The sequence below is a fragment of the Carlito syrichta genome, unplaced genomic scaffold, assembly GCF_000164805.1.
Source record: "Carlito syrichta isolate Samal-C Ts95f unplaced genomic scaffold, Tarsius_syrichta-2.0.1 Scaffold115591, whole genome shotgun sequence".
In the NCBI taxonomy this organism is placed as follows: Eukaryota; Metazoa; Chordata; class Mammalia; order Primates; family Tarsiidae; genus Carlito; species Carlito syrichta.
Genome location: NW_007059687.1, coordinates 186831 through 206357, shown reverse-complemented (window position 1 = coordinate 206357; position 19527 = coordinate 186831). Strand labels below are relative to the sequence as shown.

Below are 19527 nucleotides of genomic sequence, written 5' to 3'. Positions count from 1 at the left end.
GGATTACAGGCTGAGCCACCGAGCCTGAACACAATCACTTTTATAGAAAATATTCAACCTTGGCCAGGCGTGGTGGCTCAGCCTGTAATCTCAGCACTTTGGGAGGCTGAGGTGAGAGGACTGCCTGAGCCTGGGGGTTCCAGACCAGCCTGGGCAACTTAGTGAGACCTCATCTCTACAATAAATCAAAAAATAAGCCGGGCATGATAGCTCACGCTTGTAGTTTTAGCTACTTGGAAGACTGAGGTGGAAGGATCTCCTGAGCCCTGCAGGTAGAGGCTGCAGTGGCTGTGAGTGTACCACTGTACTCCAGCCTGGGCAACAGAGTGAGACTCCAACTCAAAAAAAAGGAAAAAAGAAAATATTCAGCCTCTTTCTTTTTTTGTGTGCATCTCTTCAGCATTTGAAGGTGCTGAAACCTTTTACATTCTAAAGAATTCTCCTTGGACCCTTCTTTCCCAAATACTCACAACTCCCCTAGTCCCTGCACAGCACAACTTCTTCTTTTTTGGGGGAAGAAGGGGAGGTTTGAGTTGGAGTTTCACTCTGTCGCGAAGGCTGGAGTACAGCAGCATGGTCACAGCCACCACAACCTCCACCTGCTGGGCTCAGGTGATCCTTTGTCCTCAGCCTTCCAAGTAGCTAGAACTATAGGTGTGTACCACCACGCCCAGCTACTTTTTTTGATTTATCGTAGAGATGAGGTCTCACAAAGTTGCCCAGGCTAGTCTCGAACCCTGGGCCCAGGGAATCCTCTAGCCTCCTCCTCCCAAGGTGCTGGGATTACAGGCTGAGCCACTGCGCCCGGCCAGCACAGCTTCTTAAAGGAATTGTTTTCTTCCTGGGAGGAGGTCATTTTCCTATGTCCCAGTCATTCCCCATCTCCCAGCTCTCTTTACCTTGGCTTACATAACTGTTGTAAAGTCCAAATGATGCTCACTAAGGTTGACCATGGCCGCCATGTTGCTAACTGGCAACTTTTCAGCCCTCAGCTTGTTCAACTTTCAGCGACATTTGATATTAGGGACACCAGCTCAGTCTCAACAGGAGATGCCCTTGGCATTTGTGAAACACATTCTCTTAACTTTCCTTCTCTTTCTTTGGCTACTTCTTTTTTTAAAAATTTGAGTCGAGGTCTTACTCTGTCACCCAGGCTGAAGTGCAGTGGTAAGATCACAGCTCACTACAGCCTCAACCTCCTGGGCTCAGGCAATCCTTCCACCTTAGCCTCCTGGTTAGTTGGGACTATAGGCAAGTGCCACCACACCCAGCTAATATTTTTGTTTGCTTGTTTCGTTTTTTTCTATAGATGAGGTCTCACTGTGTTGCCTGGGCTGAAGCAATCCTCCCACCTCAGCCTCCCAAGGTTCTGGGATTATAAGCATGAGCCACCGTACCCATTTTTTCTTATCTCTTTATATTCTTTCCCCAAGTGAACTCTTCCCCATTCATGACTTCAGTGATCATATATGCAACAATAACACTCAAATTTATTTTGCTAGTCCAGTCTTCTCTTTTGAGACTTAGATTCCTATGTATTGACATTCCCACTGGAACGTCTAAAAGGCATCCCATACTCAACTTACTTAAACCAAACTCATGATGTCCCATCTCAAAACTGGTCTTTCTACAATGAATAGTTCCACCTTGTACCCAGAAATGTAGTTTCATTTTAACATCTTCTCTCCAGTCTCCCCAAACACCAAGTCCCATTTATTTTGTCCAAGAATCTCTCCAGTCTGAATATATCTCTCCTTCTTTACCACTAACTCCTAAGTCTAACCCACCATCACCTCTCTCTTGAACTATGACAGTGGATGCTAATTGGTTTGAATATGTTCATACTTGCCTCTTGAGGACTAAACTTGACCTTTTTTCTCTTATACAAATTCCTGAGAGGGTTGAGGAATCACTGCCTGATAAGGACTGCTAAACAGGGCTTTATTACTATATTGTTTTCCAACCTGACTCTGGCATAACATCACATAATAAACAAAGAAGAAAATCAAAATATCTTATGACCCTGAAAAGATAACTTTTGTGGATTACTGGACTCCCAAGGAGCCTTGTAAGACATTTGTCTGTCACATCTTAATTTCATCTACATATCAAAAAAACCTAGAGCCTTTTCACCCTTTGTCTGGCAAAACATCTTATCTCCAGATAAGAACTACATACTACCAGTCAAGAAATCTTTAAGTCCGTCTATGACCTGCAAGCTTTCCCTTGGAAATGCCCTCTCCTTCCCGGGCCAAACCAATGACAATATCACAAATATTGACTTATGGTTCTTGTAGCTTCTGCCTTCCTAAAGTGTCTGTAATCAAGCTGCCATTCAGCCATGTGGGCACACAGCCTCAGGACCTTCTGAGGATGGGTGTACTAGGACTTAAGTCCTCAAGTTTGGCTCAAGAATAAATCATCTTAAAATATTTTACAGAGTTTGCCGTCTTTTTGTCAACACTCTTCTCTAATTAATTATCCATGGAATACCCACAGTGATCATTGCAATATGCACTGTAACCATATCAACCTTCTACTTAAAATCACTCAGTAGCTTCTTGTTGCTCTGAGGGTCAGCAACAAAATGTTTCACAAGGCCTGGTAGGCTTTAAATGATCTAGGCCTCAAGTGATCTAGAACCCAAATGCTCTAGGCCCTAAGTGATCTAAGCCCTAAGTGATCTAGGCCTTAAATGAGCTAGGCCCCAAGTGCTCTAGGCCCTAAGTGATCTAGAACCCAAGTGCTCTAGGCCCTAAGTGATCTAGGCCCTAAGTGCTCTAGGCCCTAAATGATCTAGGCCTTAAGTGATCTAGGCCCCAAGTGCTCTAGGCCCTAAGTAATCGAAGCCTTAAGTGATCTAGGCCTTAAGTGATTTAGGCCCTAAGTGCTCTATGCCCTAAGTGATCTAAGCCCTACGTGCTCTAGGCCCTAAGTGATCTAGGCCCTAAATGATCTAGGCCTTAAGTGATCAGGTCCTACATGCTCTAGGCCCTAAGTGATCTAATCCCTCTTTTCCCCACTTCGTTCCCAGCTCTTTTCATCCTTCCCCTTGCTCAGGCACATCGGTTTTCTTTCTGCTGTTCTACTTCTGTGCTCCTCTTGCTTCAGGACCTATGGAGTGCTAGTCCCTCTACCTAGACACTTCCCCTTCCTTCTTTTCGACCAAATCAACTTAACTAACTTTCGGATCTCAGATTAAATGCTCTCTCCTCGGGGCGTCTTTCTTGAACTTTCAGCTAGATAAGGCTTCTCAGTTGAATGCCCTCATCACAGCCCACACTTTTCTTTTTTTAGTTTATTTTCAACTTGTAATTATATACTTACATGATTAGCTGATTAATGTCTGTCTTTCTCTCTATGCTGTAATGTTCAGGATATCTGAGTCCATTTCTGTTTTCCTCACTATAAGATCCCTAGTTCTTTTTTGTTTATTTATTTTTTATTTTTATTTTTTTGGAGTCAGAGTCTCACTCTGTTGCCCAGGCTGGCGTGCAGTGGTATGATCATGGCCGCTGCAGCCTTGACCTGCTGGGCTCAGGTAATCCTTCCACCTCAGCCTTCCAAGTAGCTGGAACCACAGGTGTGTGCCACCACTCCTGGCTAATTATTTTTATTTATTGTAGAGATGAGAACCTATGAGCTCAGACAATCCTCTCGCCTCTGCCTCCCAAAGTATTGGTATTACAAGTGTGAGCCACTGTACCTGGCCAGATCCCTAGTGGGCAGGTGTGCAGGGCATATAGCAGGTACTCAGTGATTTTTGAAAGGAAGTCGAAAGAAACTTTGTAACTTGGAATGGTCCAGAGGGAAAGTGACTGAGGGTAAGTAGGTCATGACCTTTGGAGGATACAATTTGGTGGATGGGTCATGACAGTGGTAACTCTAAGCAGGAGAGAACTGAGATGGCATGTCAAGGACAGAGCACCAGGTCCATGGTCACCCTTTATGTAAAGCTGTACTTTGTGGGGTGAGCAAACTAACCTGTGAATCAGAAGACCTGTTTTCTAGGTCTGGATTTGATGCTAACCAGCTGTGTGTTCTTTCCCTCTCATTCTTGATTTCATCTGTAAAATAACAGGGTTGGATTATTATAACAGTCAGGGCTCTTAGTTACAAAGAACAAATATTACCTCCGGGCAACTGAAGCAGAAAATGCACTGGTTGAAATGATATTGGCCAGCTCACAGGATTACCAGGAAGTCCAAAGAACCAGATCTAGAGAACAGGCAAGAACAAGGAAGACTGCATGGCAAATCAGGGCCAGAATCTCAGAGAGAGGCCAGACTCCTGCGAGGCCACTGCAGCCACTGAGTGTCACAGCTTGCACGTGTGCCAGGAGTGGGCACTAAGCAACCTTGTTGGCACCATCGGCCATGTTGTCCTTGAGAACTGGATGTTGCTGCCTTTGCTGTTAGCCTCATAAAGAATTCTCTCACGCTCTCTCCTTTGCGTCACGAACTCCTGACTCAAAAACCTGAGCCGATGCATCTGACACTCTGAGCTAGGTCATATATTAGCGCCCTAGCTGCCGAGGGAGCTGGGAATGCAGAGCTTTCTAGATAAAGAGACAGTGTCTGCCAGTCAGCTCCACTCCTAAGATGGAGGGTCCCCCAGTGTAGAAATTGGAGGGTTTGGATTCTGGGCAGCCATGAACATCAAATGTCCAGCCTAGGCCCTCTCCAAGGCTCCTCCAGTGCTAACCATTCGTGTCTCTGCCATTCTGATGACAATGGATAGAGTCATCACCTTGAGATCCTTTATTTACTTACTGATTTTTGAGTCGGAGTCTTACTCTGTCGCCCAGGTTGGAGTGCAATGGCACCCTCATGGCCACTGCAGCCTTGACCTGCTGGGCTCAGGAGATCCTTCTGCCTCAACCTTCTGAGTAGCTGGAAGTACAGGCATGATCACGCTCAGCTAATTTTTCTTGATTTATTATAGAGGTAAGATCTTGGCACGTTGCCCAGGCTGGTCTCAAAACCATGGGCTCAGATAATCCTCTCAGCTCTGCCCCCCAAAGTGCTGGGATTACAGGCGTGAGCCACAATGCCTGACGACATCGTTTCTTTTAACTTCAGCAGACTGTAAGAGCTACAACATCCTTGCTTTGCCATAGAAAACTGTGTTTTGTATCATCACAAGTCTTTATTTCTAGGTGCTCTGGAGATGTACCCTGCATGTCCTTGTATTAAGTATTTAATTGAGTCACTGAAGCCAGCCCGGTTTTCCTAGCTCTCCATAGCCCTAAAAATAGGGCGTTATTGAATCGCCCAATAACCTGGTCAGAACTCTCAGCCTGCAGAGGGCCTGGGTGTTGATTCATATTTTCAGTGGGCAGATGCTCTTTCTATTGGTGGATCTATTTTTAAACTTGCCAAATGTCAATTCTCTCTCAAATGTCAATTCACGTTCTCAAAGACACGCTGGCATGTTTGTTTGTTTTCCTGGCAGAATTTACTCTGCAATGTAAAAGACACATTTGTCACTAATGCTTCTTTTTGGACCGAAGTTGTATTTTTTTATTCTTGTGCTTACTTTCTTCTTTTTCATTTGACTGAGAGCTAGGAGAATTGATGAAAAAGGGATTCTGGAAGTACAGGATCCAGAATCTTGGAGTAATTTATGCACCTTTTTAAAAATGCAGTTTCCTCCATATCTGCTTCCTTTTTTGGCATTTAAAGTAGCCAAGCTGCAAGAGCAAAGCAAGCTTTATAAAATCATTCAGTGTGAATAGCTGATTCCGGCTTAATTTGTTACTACTCCAAGGTAACACAGAGGTGTGAATATAAAGTAATGTAACTGATGCTTTAAAAACCTCCAGAGATCTTATACATCCAAATGAATGTTGAATTCCTCAGAGTCGCCTTTGGAAGGCATTACAGTTGGTCTGACAATATCTTTCTTTTCTTTTCTTTTCTTTTTTTTTTTTGAGTCGGAGTCTCACTCTGTCTCCCAGGCTGGAGTACAGTGGTACACTTACAGCTACTGAAACATTGATCTGCTGGACTCAGCTTTCCAAGTAGCTGGGACTACAGGTGTATACCATCATGCCAGGCTGATTTTTAAAAAGTTATTGCGGGCTGGGTTCGGTGGCTCAGCCTGTAATCCCAGCACTTTGGGAGGCCAAGGTGAGTGAATTGCCTGAGCCTGCGGGTTCGAGACCCGCCTGGGCAACTTGGCGAGACCTCATCTCTACAATAAATCAAAAATTAGCCTGGCGTGGTAGCGTGTGCCTGTAGTTCCAGCTACTTGGAAGGCTGAGGTGGAAGGATCACCGGAGCCCAGCAGGTCGAGGCTGTGGTGGCCAGGAGCAGCCACTGCACTCCAGTCTGAGTGACAGAGTGAGACTCCAACTCAAAAAAATTAAATAAATAAAAAATAAAAGATAAAAAGTTATTGTGGAGACGAGGTCTCGCTATGTTTCCCTGGCTGGTCTCAAATCCCTGGCCTAAGGCAATTCTCTCGCCTTGGCGAGACAGGAGCCTCTGTGCCGGGCCAGACAATATCTTTTTGATTAAATAATTTTTGAAATACAGTTTTTTTCCCCCCAGAATCATCTTCCCAGTTGTGGATCAGGTTTTCAAATGTCCTCAGAGCTTTAGGTGCCGGAGGTTAGTTCAGGAGAAAATGCTTCCTCATCTTTTGATGATACGTGTGGGAGAGGTGTAAGTGTGGTCATAGTTTTGTTGTTGTTTTCTTTTTGAGTTGGAGTCTCGCTCCGTTGCCCAAGCTGGAGTGCAGTGGCATGCTCACAGTCACTGCAGCCTCGACCTGCTGGGGTCCGGTGATCCTTCCACTTCAGCTTTCCAAGTAGCTGGAACTACAGGCCTGAGCCACCACGCCCAGCTAATTTTTTCATTTATTGCAGAGACAAGGTCTCACCATGTTGCCCAGGCTTTTCTTGAACCCATGGGCTCAGACAATCCTCTCGCCTCAGCCTCCAGATGTGCTGGGATGACAGGCTTGAGTCACCGCACCCGGCCAATCTCCCAACTCTTATGCAAGCAGGAGAGCCAGACTTTGGGTCCAGAAGGTCAGAGGACAGCGACCACAGTCTACAATGTCGACGCTACAACACCGAGCTGGGTTACTTATTTGCGTAAATGCCTTTACATTCAAACCTTACCTTCTTCATGAGGCTTTCCGGATCTCTCACTTTGAAGCGGCCTCTTCTGCCTTTGAATCCCATGTACCCCATTTGCAAAACCTTTCTATGAAGCATGTCTTTCCCCATGATGTTGTAGTCACTTGGTTACTGGTCTTATCTCCCCACTAAACTGAATGTTCCATAGTTAGATTTTTTTTCCTATAATACTCATCTTAGTACCTTGCACTGTCTGTCATAGGTGCTCGTGAATATTTGTTGAGTAAGTTATTTAAAAATGTAAATCTGGGCCGGGCAGAGGTGAATGGCTCTGAGGTGAATGGTTGAGGTGAATGGCTCGCCTGAGCCCATGGCTCGCCTGAGCCCATGGCTCGAGATCAGCCTGGGCAACTTGGCGAGACCTCATCTCTTCAATGAATCAAAAAATTAGCCGGATGTGGTAGCATGCGCCTATAGTTCCAGCTACTTGGAAGGCTGAAGCGCAAGGATCACTGGAGCACAAGCAGGTTGATGCTGGGGTCGCTGTGAGCGTGCCACTGCACTCCAGCTTGGGTAACAGAGTGAGACTCCAACTCAAAATAAAAATAAAAATGCAAATCTGGCCTGGCACGGTGGCTCAAGCCTGTAATCCCAGCACTTTGGGAGGCCAAAGTGAGCGGATTGCCTGAGCCCATGGTTCGAGATCAACCTGGGCAACTTGGCGTGACCTTATCTCTACAATGAATACAAAAATTGACTGGGCATGGTAGTGTACACCTGTGGTTCCAGTTACTTGAAAGACTGAAGTGGAAGGATTACCTGAGCCCAGCAGATGGACACTGGGGTGGTCATGAGTGTGCCACTGCACTCCAGACTGGGCGACAGAGTGAGACTCCAACTTAAAATAAAAATAAAAATGCAAATCTGGACTAGCACTTTGGGAGGCCAAGGTGAGAAGATTGCCTGAACCCAGGGATTCAAGGCTACCCTGGGTAACTTGGGGAGACCTTGTCTCTACAAATTTTTTTTTTTAAATCAGCCAGGTGTGGCAGCATGTGCCTGTAGTTCCAGCTACCTGATAGGCAGAGGCGGAAGAATTGCTTGAGCCCAGCAGGTCGAGGCTGCAGTAGCCTTGAGGGTGCCATTGCACTCTAGCCTAGGCGACAGAGTGAAACTCCAACTCAAAAAAAAAAAAAAGCAAATTTGATTATGTCTGTCCTCTGTTTAAAATTTTCCATTTGTTTTAAGATTAAAAACTAAAATCCTGGCTGGACATGGTGTCTCATTCTTATAATCCCAGCACTTTAGGAGGCTGAGTTGAGAGGAGTACCTGAGCCATGGGTTCGAGACCAGCCCGGGCAACTTGGTGAGACCTTTTCTCTACAATAAATCAAAACATTAGCCTGGCATGGTGGCACATGCCTGTAGTTCCAGCTCCTTGGAAAGCTGATGCAGGAGGATTGCCTGAGCCCAGCAGGTCAAGGCTACAGTGACCATGAGTGTGCCACTGCACTCCAGTCTGGGTGACAGAGTGAGACTCCAACTAAAAAAAAACAAAACAAAGCAAAAAACTCCTAAAATCCTCAGTGTGCCTGGAAGGTCCTGAGTGAGGAATCTCCCATCCTGCTAGCCTCCCTGGTACTATGGCCCATAGCTTGCTGCTGTCCAGCTAGCAGTAGCATTCTGTCCACTCTGTAAGTCACCTTGCCCCCTCAGGAGTGTCTCACTTGCTTTCCCTCTCCCTGGAAGGCTGGGTTTCTTTCCCTACCTTGACCTTGGCTCCTGTCATGATTGTTCTGATAACCTATCCTTGTTAACTTTCCTCTGGGCACCACTGCCCTGCTTAGGAATGGATGTGAAATGTTCTGGCCAGGCCGGCCAGGCCTGCCAGGCCTGTGAGAGGAGATCAACCTGGCGGTTCTGATGCTGCCCTCACTCCCCTGGTGGGAAAGCCAGGCTGGCTGACACTTGGGGATCTGGGCTTGACCTCTGCAGGGTCTTTTGGGACAACAAAGGCCACTTGTTCAGTCCCCTTCGTCCTTTTGTGGAGGAGGCAAGCTCTCATTCCATGCCAGATATTGATCTTGACAGTGGCATTTTTTAAAAAGGGATTTGTACCCTTCATCTCTCCTTGGCTCATATATTCTGGCTGCCAGCAGGCCTGGCTCAAAGCCATCTTGGCTAAGAAGAATTTTTATAGCCTGGTTGGTTGAATTTTGTTTTCTTCCCACCTAATCCCAGGCAGAAATATCTCCAAACAGCTTTTATATCATAGGAGGTAGGATGGGGAAACCATGCAAGGGTGGAAAGAAATCAAGACAAGGACACCTAAGTTGAAAATAGACTATTTCTTTATTAAAAATAATGTATTAGTTTTATAATAATAGGTAGCATTTACTAAATATCTACTAGGTCCTGGGTACTGTACTAGGAATTTGTACATAAATTAACTCACTTAATTTTTTTTTTTTTTTGAGTTGGAGTCTTACTCTGTTGCCCAGGCTAGAGTACAGAGGCACGCTGCTCATGATCACTGCAGCCTTGACTGATGGACTCAGGTGATCCTTCCACCTCAGCCTTCCAAGTAGCTGGAACTACAGGCATGCACTACCATGCCTGGCTAATTTTTTGATTTACTGTAGCGATGAGGTCTTGCCAAGTTGCCCAGGCTGGTCTCAAACACCTGGGCTCAGGCAGTCCTCTTGCCTCAATCTCCTAAAGTGCTGGGATTATAGACGTGAGCCACTGTGCCCAGCTCATTTAATTTTCTTAATCATAGCCTTTTCAGTTTGGTCTTATTATTATTCCCATTTTGTAGATTAAAAAGTCGAGGCTTGGGGAGGTTAAGAAACTTGCCAAAGTTAGTAAGCAGCAAAGGTGGGCTTAAAGCTGAAAATAGGGTAGCCTTTGCAGAATTTTTTACCTGGGAATGAGAATATCAAAATACATTATGGTTTCCAGTGCAAAGAATGATTGTCGAAAACAGAAGATTCTAGAACGATCTAAACATGACCCCACATAGTCCCCTGGTGTCCACAAGTCCGTGATTACTTTTTTTCTTTTTGAGTTGGAGTCTCACTCTGTCGCCCAGACTGGAGTGCAGTGGCCGCTCCCGGCCACCGCAGCCTCGACCTGCTGGGCTCGGGTGATCCTTCCGCCTCAGCCTTCCGAGTAGCCGGAATTACAGGCATGCGCTACCACGCCTGGCTGATTTTTTTATTTATTGTAGAGATGAGGTCTCGCTGCTCAGGCGGGTCTCGAACCCGCAGGCTCAGGCAATCCACTCACCTCAGCCTCCCAAAGGCGCGGGATTACAGGCTGAGCCACCGAGCCCGGCTTCCGTGATTACTTTTTAGATGCTTATTCCAGTTTGCTTAGAAACAGCCTGGTATAAAGGAGAGATCATGGGAAGTGCCCTTTCTTCCCGTCTGCTGTAGGCCTGGGTGGTTGCTGTGAAATGGGCGAGTTCATGAAGCCTAAGGAAGTGGTGCTGGTCCTGGTTGGACACTTTTCTGGACGCAAAGGTGTCATCGTGAAGAACATTAATGATGGCACCTCAGACCGCCCCCACAGCCACGCCCTGGTGGCTGGAATTGACCGCTACCCCTGCAAAGTGACAGCTGTATGGGCAAGAAGGCGATTACCAAGAGGTCAAAGGCCAAATCTTTTGTGAAAGTTTATAACTACAATCACCTCATGCCCACAGGTACTCTGTGGATATCCCCTTGGACAAAACTGTCGTCAACAAGGATGTCTTCAGAGACCCTGCCCTTAAACGCAAGGCCCAACGGGAGGCCAAGGTCAAGTTCAAAGAGAGGTACAAAATGGGCAAGAACAAGTGGTTCTTTCAGAAGCTGCGGCTTTAGATTCTTGTTGTTGTTGTTTCAGTCATTAAAAAGTTAAAAAATAAAATAAAATAAATAAAGGAGAGATCATGAACTTTGGAGTCACATACACCTTGGTCTGAAACTGAACTCAGATTTTTCTACCTGTGCGGCCCAATACGATTTATGTAACGTCATGGTGACTCAGTTTTCTCATCTTTAAAAGGGTGCTGTGATTCATAACTCATAGGGATGTGAAGATTAAATCAGAAAACACAATGAAGCCTCTTGCACTATGCCTGGTAGATATATAGTGACCAATAAATGGTAGAAATATTCCAGTACCGTTATTAGACTCTCTCCCATATTTTATTACTAGCTGATAATTCCACCATTAACATTTGCACTAGGGTATGTTGTCTCTGAAAGGTCCTACTAAAAAGAAATTACTATAAAGGAAAAACACATTAAACTGTGATTGATCTAAATTATTTAGTCTTAATTAATAATTAAGCTATACAGATGAACCTTGACTTACATAAGTTTGACTTATGAATTTTTTATTTTACAATGGTGTGAAAGCCATATGCATTCAGTAGAAACTGTACTTCAAATTTTGAATTTTGGCCGGATGCAGTGACTCATGCCTATAATCCTAGCACCTTGGAAACCCAAGGTGGGAGGATCTCTTGAGAAAAGGAGTTCGAGACCAGCTAAGCAACATAATGAGACCTTGTCTCTACAAAAAACTTAAAAAAAATTAGCCAGGTGTGGTGGTGTGTGCCTGTAGTCCCAGCTACTCTGGAGGCAAAAGCAGAAGGATCACCCGAGCCCAGGAGGTAGAGGATACAATGAACTGTGATCCTGCCACTGCACTCCAGCCTGGGTGACAGAGTGAGACCTTGGCACAAAATAATTTTTTTTTAATTTTAATTTTTGGCTGGATGTAGTGGTTCATGCCTATAATCCCAGCACTTTGGGAGGCTGAGGTGAGAGGATTGCCTGGGCAACTTGGTGAGACCTCATCTCTACAATAAATCAAGAAAAATTAGCAGGGTGTGATGGATAGTGCATGCCCGTAGTTCCAGCTACTTGAAAGACTGAGGCGGAAGGGTCACCTGAGACCAGCAGATGGAGGCTGTGGTGGCCATGAGCATGCCACTGCTCTCCTGCCTGGTGACAGTGAGACTCTGAGTCAAAAAAATTTTTTTAAATTTTTTTCCGAGGCTAGTGATATGCAATGCTCTTGCAATGCTGAGCAGTTAGCCACATGATCACAAGGGTAAACCAATACTTTACAGGGTACTGCATTGTCAAGTGTTTTTTAGATATTGTATTTCTGCATCCATCATGTCTACAAAATGCTCCTCTGTGTACAATATACAATACTTTATTATTATTATTTTTTGAGACAGAGTCTCACTCTGTTTCCCAGGTTGGAGTGCAATGGCATGGTCATAGCTCACTGCAGTCTCAACTGAGTAGCTGGAACTACAGGTGCATACCACCCCACCTGGCTAATTTTGTATTTTTTTGGGGTAGAGATGGGGTCTTGCCATGTTACCCAGGCTGATCTGGAACCCTTGACCTCAAGTCATCCTCCTGCCTCGTTGTCCCAAAATGCTTTGTGTTAGATGATTTTGCTCAACTGTTAGGCTATTGTAATTGTTTTTTTTGAGTTGGAGTCTCACTCTATCCCCCAGGCTGGAGTTCAGTGCCACCGCAGCCTCGACCTGCTGAGTTCAGGCAATTCTTCCACCTCAGCATTTCAAGTAGCTGGAACTATAGACACACGCCACTATGCCCGGTTGGTTTTTGTGACTTATTGTAAAGGCGAGATCTCACCAAGTTGACCAGGCTGATCTCGAACCCCAGGGCTCAGGCAATCCTCTAGCCTCAGCCTCCCAAAGTGCTGGGATTATAGGCTGAGCCACCGTGCAGCCAGCTAATGTAATTGTTCTGAGCACATTTAAGGTAGGCTAGGCTAGTTATGATGTTTGGAGATTAAGAGTATTAAATGCATTTCTGTTTAGGATTTTTTCAATTTATCATGGGTTTATCCGGACGTAACCCTATGGTAAATTGAGGAGCATCTGTTTATTGTGCAAGTTTTCTGGAAAGTAACATGGTAACCTGCAAAAAAAAAAGAAGCCTTAAATTAGTTGTACCAACAACAGCTGCCTCCATTTAATGAGTCTATTATGGATCAACATCTTTTATTTTATTGTTAATCTTTTGTAACTACCCTGTGGGAATGGCATTATTATCATTTGCTTTATGAGACTTACGAAGAGATTAAGCAACATGTCTAAAGCTGCCTGGGAGTGAGTGGTGGAGAAGGGAGTTAAGTCTAGGCCTCACTCCAATGTCTGTACCTTTCCCATAAGCCTTTCTGCTCTCATGCCTGGCAGTTCCACTTTTGGGAAAATATCCTAAGTAAATAATTCAAAAAGAAAAGAAGGTCATTTGCTAAAACAAAGCAAAAAACGAAAAATATTTATAGCTACATTATATTCCTCACCCAGGACTGTGACACCAAATTGGAAGGTGGAGTGTCAGGCTTTCACATATTAGCATAATGTGGCAAGCTTCAAGAGACAAATGAAAGAATCACACAGTGGAGAACATCCGAAAGGACTTTTGTAAAAAGGATGGAATTCAAAAGGGCCCCACAGAGGGCATGCATGCACTTCTCAGAATCAGGTAAAATTGATGTCTATATTTATAAGGACCAGATGAATTTTTGGAGGTATGCAAATGATTTGTGTATGAAGCTCCCTTGCTGTTGTAATTTTGGGCAAGCAGTTTAAATATTGTATTCAATAAGAAAAGGAAAAGAAAGCATATTGAACCAAGTTAAAAAAAAAAAAAAGGAGCAGTGGCTCACGCCTGTAATCCCATCGCTTTGGGAGGCAGAGGCGAGAGGATGGCCTGAGCCCAGGGGTTTGAGACCAGCCTGGGCAACCTGGCGAGACCTCATCTCTAAAATAAATCAAGAAAAATTAGCTGGGCGTGGTGGTGCATGCCTGTAGTTCTAGCTACTTGGAAGGCTGAGGCAGAAGGATCGCCTGAGCCCAGCAGGTGGAGGCTGTGGCAGCTGTGAGCGTGCCACTGTGCTCCAGCCTGGGTCAGAGTGAGGCTCCAACTCAAAAAGAAAAAAAAAGAAAAAGAAAAAAGAAAAAAAAAGAGACTGATTTTTTTTCTTTTTAAGTTGGGGGTCTCACTCTGTCATCCAGGCTGAAGTGCAGTGACACAATCACAGCTCACTGCAGCCTCGACCTCCTGGGTTCAGGCTATCCTTCTGCCTCAGCCTCCCAAAGAGCTGGGACTATAGACATGTGCCACCACACCCAGCTAATTTTTTGATATTTTATAGAGACATGATCTCACTATATTGCCCAAGCTGTTCTCAAACTCCTGGCTTCAAGCAATCCTCCTGCCTTGGCCTCCAAAATTGCAGGATTACAGGCATAAGTCACCATGCCTGGTCTGATTTTTTTTTTTAAGTTGGAGTCTCACTCTATCACCCAGGCTGGAGTGCAGTAGCATGCTCCCGGCTACTGCAGCCTCGACCTCCTGGGCTCAGGCAGTCCTTCTGCCTCAGCCTTCCAAGTAGCTGGAAGTACAGGCGCATGCTCCCAAGCCCAGCTAATTTTTTTTTTATTGTAGAGATGAGGTCTCACCATGTTGCCCAGGCTGGCCTTGAACCCATGGTCTCAGACAATCCTCTTGCCTTGGCCTTCCCAAGTCCTGGGATTATAGGCTTGAGCCACCGCACCTGGCCTGATTTTTTAAAAACTCTAGATTTACATGGTAAAACCAGCTTATTGAAAACATTGAGACAAAAAGGAATTACTATCTTAAAGAGGGTTTTATTTATTGCAGTACTTCCTAACCTGAAAGTTGGAGACTCTTAGGGGTGTGCTAAGATAAAGAGAAACTCTAAATTTTTGTTATATTTCATAAAACATGATGGAAATTGTATACTTCAAGTGCATTTTTTTTTTTTATTTGGAGTCTCACTCTGTTGCCCAGTCTGGAGTACAGTGGCATGCTCACGGCTACCACAGCCTTGACCTGCTGGGCTCAGGTGATCCTTTCACCTCAGTCTTCCAAGTAACTGGAACTACAGGCATGGGCCACCATGCCCGGCTAATTTTTTTGATATATCGTAGAGATGAGGTCTCACCAAGTTGCCCAGGCTGGTCTAGAACCTATGGGCTCAGGTTCACCTTGGCCTCCCAAAGTGCTAGGATTGTAGGCATGAGCCACTGTGCCCCGGCCTTAACTACATATTTAATTATTGTGGCAATAATTTTATATAAAACACAAATGTAAGAACTTGGACTCTGCTGGGCTCCATGGCTCAGCCTGTAATCCCGCGCCTTTGGGAGGCTGAGGTGAGTGGATTGCCTGAGTCCGTGGGTTCGAGACCCGCCTGGGCAGCGAGACCTCATCTCTACAATAAATCAAAAAATCAGCCAGGCGTGGTAGTACGCACCTGTAATTCCGGCTACTTGGAAGGCTGAGGCAGAAGGATCGCTGGAGCCCAGCAGGTCGAGGCTGTGGTGGCCGGGAGCGGCCACTGTACTTCAGTCTGAGCGACAGAGTGAGACTCCAATTCAAAAAAAAAAAAAGAACTTGGACTCTGTTATCAGATCACCAGGGTTTGAATCACAGCTTACTATCTTTTGCTGTGTGATGCCAGACAAGCTGATCTCTTCTGTTGCTTTGTCTGTAAAATGGGGTTAGTCATAATGCCTATCTCAATGGGTTACTACCTGGCACGTGGTATGATTTGCAAAAGCATGAGCTATTATTAAACCATAAAGCTTTTTGTTTTCATCTGGAATTAAAACAATTTGCTTGAATTTTATCTCAAGCAGGTCAGAAGTATTGATAGACAGTTGTACAAGCTTTTGATCGCTCAAATATGGAAAATAAATTGTGAGTAAATGCATTTTTGGTCAACAAACTCTTTCAAAAATATGGGAGAGAAGAAGAAAGAAAAGGAGAAGTGACAGAGACCCTTGGTGATAAAGTCTAAGGGTGAATACATGAGACAGGTAAATTTTGATAAGGACAGGAGGAACAGAAGACCTGGACAGAGAACAGAGGTGAAGGCTGAAGCCACTGCAGGCTTCAGAATCAGAGAGAGAGGGTCAAACTTTGTTGAGACCTGATCCTTCAAGAAGGTAGACCTTTGTCCTCAATTCTCAGCGCTTCAGTTAGATTGCAACACCTGAGCCCAAATGAGGATTTGCAGGGGTGAAAATGTGTTTCAGAAAGCAGTTGTGCAATCCAGATGCCGGTGGGAACTCCCTGTCCCTGGGAAGTCTGGTTAACCTTGACCTGAACCTGAATACCACAGCCTGTGACACCACGAGTCCTCTATGCAACTTCTCCCTGGCTCCAGTCTCTTCTTCTACCTCCCTGCTTTGTGCTGCCCGCCCATATCCATTCAGAGGTAATGCTCAGCTCTTCCCCCAAGTTCCACAAACGATCCACAGTCACTGTTTCTTCCATGAATTTGATTACGGCACTGTTTCTTCCATTTTCTTCCATGAATTTGAGTACACCGCTGGAGATGGATTTGGGCGGGGAGGCAGTTCCATTTCCTCCATTTTTCTGATCTCTTTCCCTTTCCTCCCTCTGGACCCAAATTTCTCTCCTGTCTCACACAGGGGAGATGGCCCAACTCAAGTACTTATTAACGTATTTTACCAACTAAGTTCACCCATCCTAAGAGGAAGTCTGCTCAAAATGCTTTTTCGTTCACAAAAGTATTAGGCTAGAACAACATCGATGTGACTGTATTTTATGCAAAAATACAAGTAATATGTAATTATAAAAAATATAAACATGCTTATAAACAAGCAATGGCCTTTCGGGAGTTTTGACAAATGAGATCTCCAGCGGTAGGGATCTAGGACTGAGAACCAGGCTATAGGGAGCCATGGAAAGATCTTACAGGATTTATGCCATTAGATGTGTGTCTTTTGGGAGGGTCATTCATCACCAGGGGGAATGACAAGACGGAAGCAAAAGTGGATGCAAGGAAACCACAGGCAGGACACAAGGGACACAGGAGTCTTTAGGATAAGACTTGTTGGTGGCAGTGTATTGGAGGGATGGATTTAGGAGGTTGAACTTACAGAAGTTAGTGATCAATGGATGTGGGAAGTGGAGGAAAGAATAAAGAATTAGGGTGATTCAAACAAATGAAAAAATATTCCCTGCTCATGGATTAGAAGAATCAACATTTTAAAAAATTTTTATTTATTTATTTAGATTTATTTATTTTTAAGTTGGAGTCCACTCTGTCAACCAGGCTGAAGGCAGTGGCATGCTCTTGGCCACTGCAGCCTTGACTTGCTGGGCTCAGGCAATCCTTCCACTTCAACTTTCCAAGTAGCTGAAATTACAGGCATGCACCACCACACCCAGCTAATTTCCTGATTTATTGTAGAGATGAGGTCTCACCAAGTTGCCCAGGCTAGTCTTGAACCCATGGGCTCAGGCAATCCTCTCACCTTGGCCTCCCAAAGTGCTGGGATTATAGGCATGAGCCACCACGCCTGGCAACATTGTTAAGATGTCCATTCTACCCAAGGCAATCTACAGATATAACGCGATGTCCACTAAATTACCAGCAGCATTCTTCTCAGACCTGGAAATCACAATACAGGGATTCATATGGAAACATAAATGATCACAAATAGCCAAAACAGTCCTCAACAAAAAACAAAACAAAACAAAACAAAACAAAAAACAAAGCAGGGCATATCACACTCCCAGATTTTTAACTTTATTATAAAGCTACAATAATCAAAACAGCCTGGTATTGTTATAAGAACAGGCTTATGACCAGTGGAACAGGATAGAGATTCCAGAAGCAAAACCTTAACTTTTCAACCAACTCAATTCGACAAAGCCTCCACCACCAACCACTGGGGAGAAGAGAACCTATTCCGTAAACGGTGCAGGGAAAACTGACTGGCCACATGCAGAAGATTAAAATAACATCCCTACCTATCACCATACACAAAAGTCAACTCTAAATGGATCAAAGACCTAAATGTAAAACCTCAAACTATAAGAACCTTAGAAAAAGCAGGAGACACTGTTATGGAAATTGGGCCTGGCAACCAATTCCTGATCAAAATCCCAAGTGACCATGCCGTAAGAGATAAGACAGATAAGTGGGACTTCATCAAACTTACAAGCTTCTGCAAAGGCAAAAAAAAAAACAAAAAAAAAAACCATCAAGAGAGCAGGGAGACAGCCCACAGACTGGGAAAAAATACTTCCCAACTGTATGTCTAACAAAGGCCTAACATCTAGGATCTACAAGGAACTCAAACGTGCTGAAAAGAAAAAAACAAACAGCCCCATTACAAAGTGGGCAAAAGATATGAATAGACAGTTCTCAAAAGAAGACAAATGAGCAGCCAACAGATACATGAAAAAAATGCTCAGCCTCATTAGTCATCAAATAAATACAAATTAAAATCACACTGAGATACCACCTAAACTCCAGTCAGTATGGTCATCACCAATAACTCAAAACAAAAACAGAAACAAAAAAACCGATGTTGGAGAGGATGTGGCAAAAAGGGAACACTTTTCACTGTTGGTGGGAGTGTAAACTAATACAACCTCTGTGGAAAGAAAACAGTGTGGCGATTCCTAAAAGATCTAAAAATCGACCTTCCATACGGTCCTGCAATCTCCCTACTGGGGTTATACCCAGAGAAACTCAAATCACTCTATGGAAAAGATATCTGCACACGCGTGTTTATTGTAGTATTGTTCACAATAGTAAAAACATGGAACCAACCATGCTGTCCATCGAAAGAGGACCGGATTAAAAAAAAGTGGTACATATACATGATGGAATATTACACAACCATCATGAACGCCAAAATTATGAACTTCACAGCAACTTGGATGGACTTAGAGTCTATAATACTGAATGATCTATCACGGAAACAAAAAACTGAGTATCAAGCCAGGCTTGGTGGCTCAGCCTGTAATTCCGCACCTTTGGGAGGCTGAGGTGAGTGGATTGCCTGAGCCCGCGGGTTCGAGACCCGCCTGGGCAACTTGGTGAGACCTCATCTCTACAATAAAATCAAAAAATTGCCAGGCATGGTAGCACGCACCTGTAGTTCCAGCTACTTGGAAGGCTGAGGTGGAAGGATCGCTGGGGGTCCAGCAGGTCGAGGCTGTGGTGGCCGGGAGCGGCCACTGCACTCCAGTCTGGGCAACAGTGAGACTCCAACTCAACAAACAAACAAACAAACAAAAAAACAAACAAACAAAAAACAAAAAACTGAGTATCACATGTTCTCACTCATAAGTGGACTTTGAACTATTGTCATAATACTATAAGAAAAATAATGTCTAGCCGGGCTCGGTGGCTCAGCCTGTAATCCTGCGCCTTTGGGAGGCTGAGGTGAGTGGATTGCTTGAGCCTGCGGGTTTGAGACCCACCTGGGCAACTTGGCGAGACCTCATCTCTACAATAAATCAAAATGAGCCAGGCGTGGTAGCATGCGCCTGTAGTTCCAGCTACTTGGAAGGCTGAGGCGGAAGGATCGCCGGAGCCCAGTA

The 19527-nt window shown here is 44.7% G+C and overlaps 1 pseudogene; it reads left to right on the top strand.

Annotated features, from left to right (window-relative positions):
* Positions 1-10544: 10544 nt before the first annotated feature.
* Positions 10545-10953, top strand: LOC103275178 (annotated as a pseudogene).
* Positions 10954-19527: the final 8574 nt, after the last annotated feature.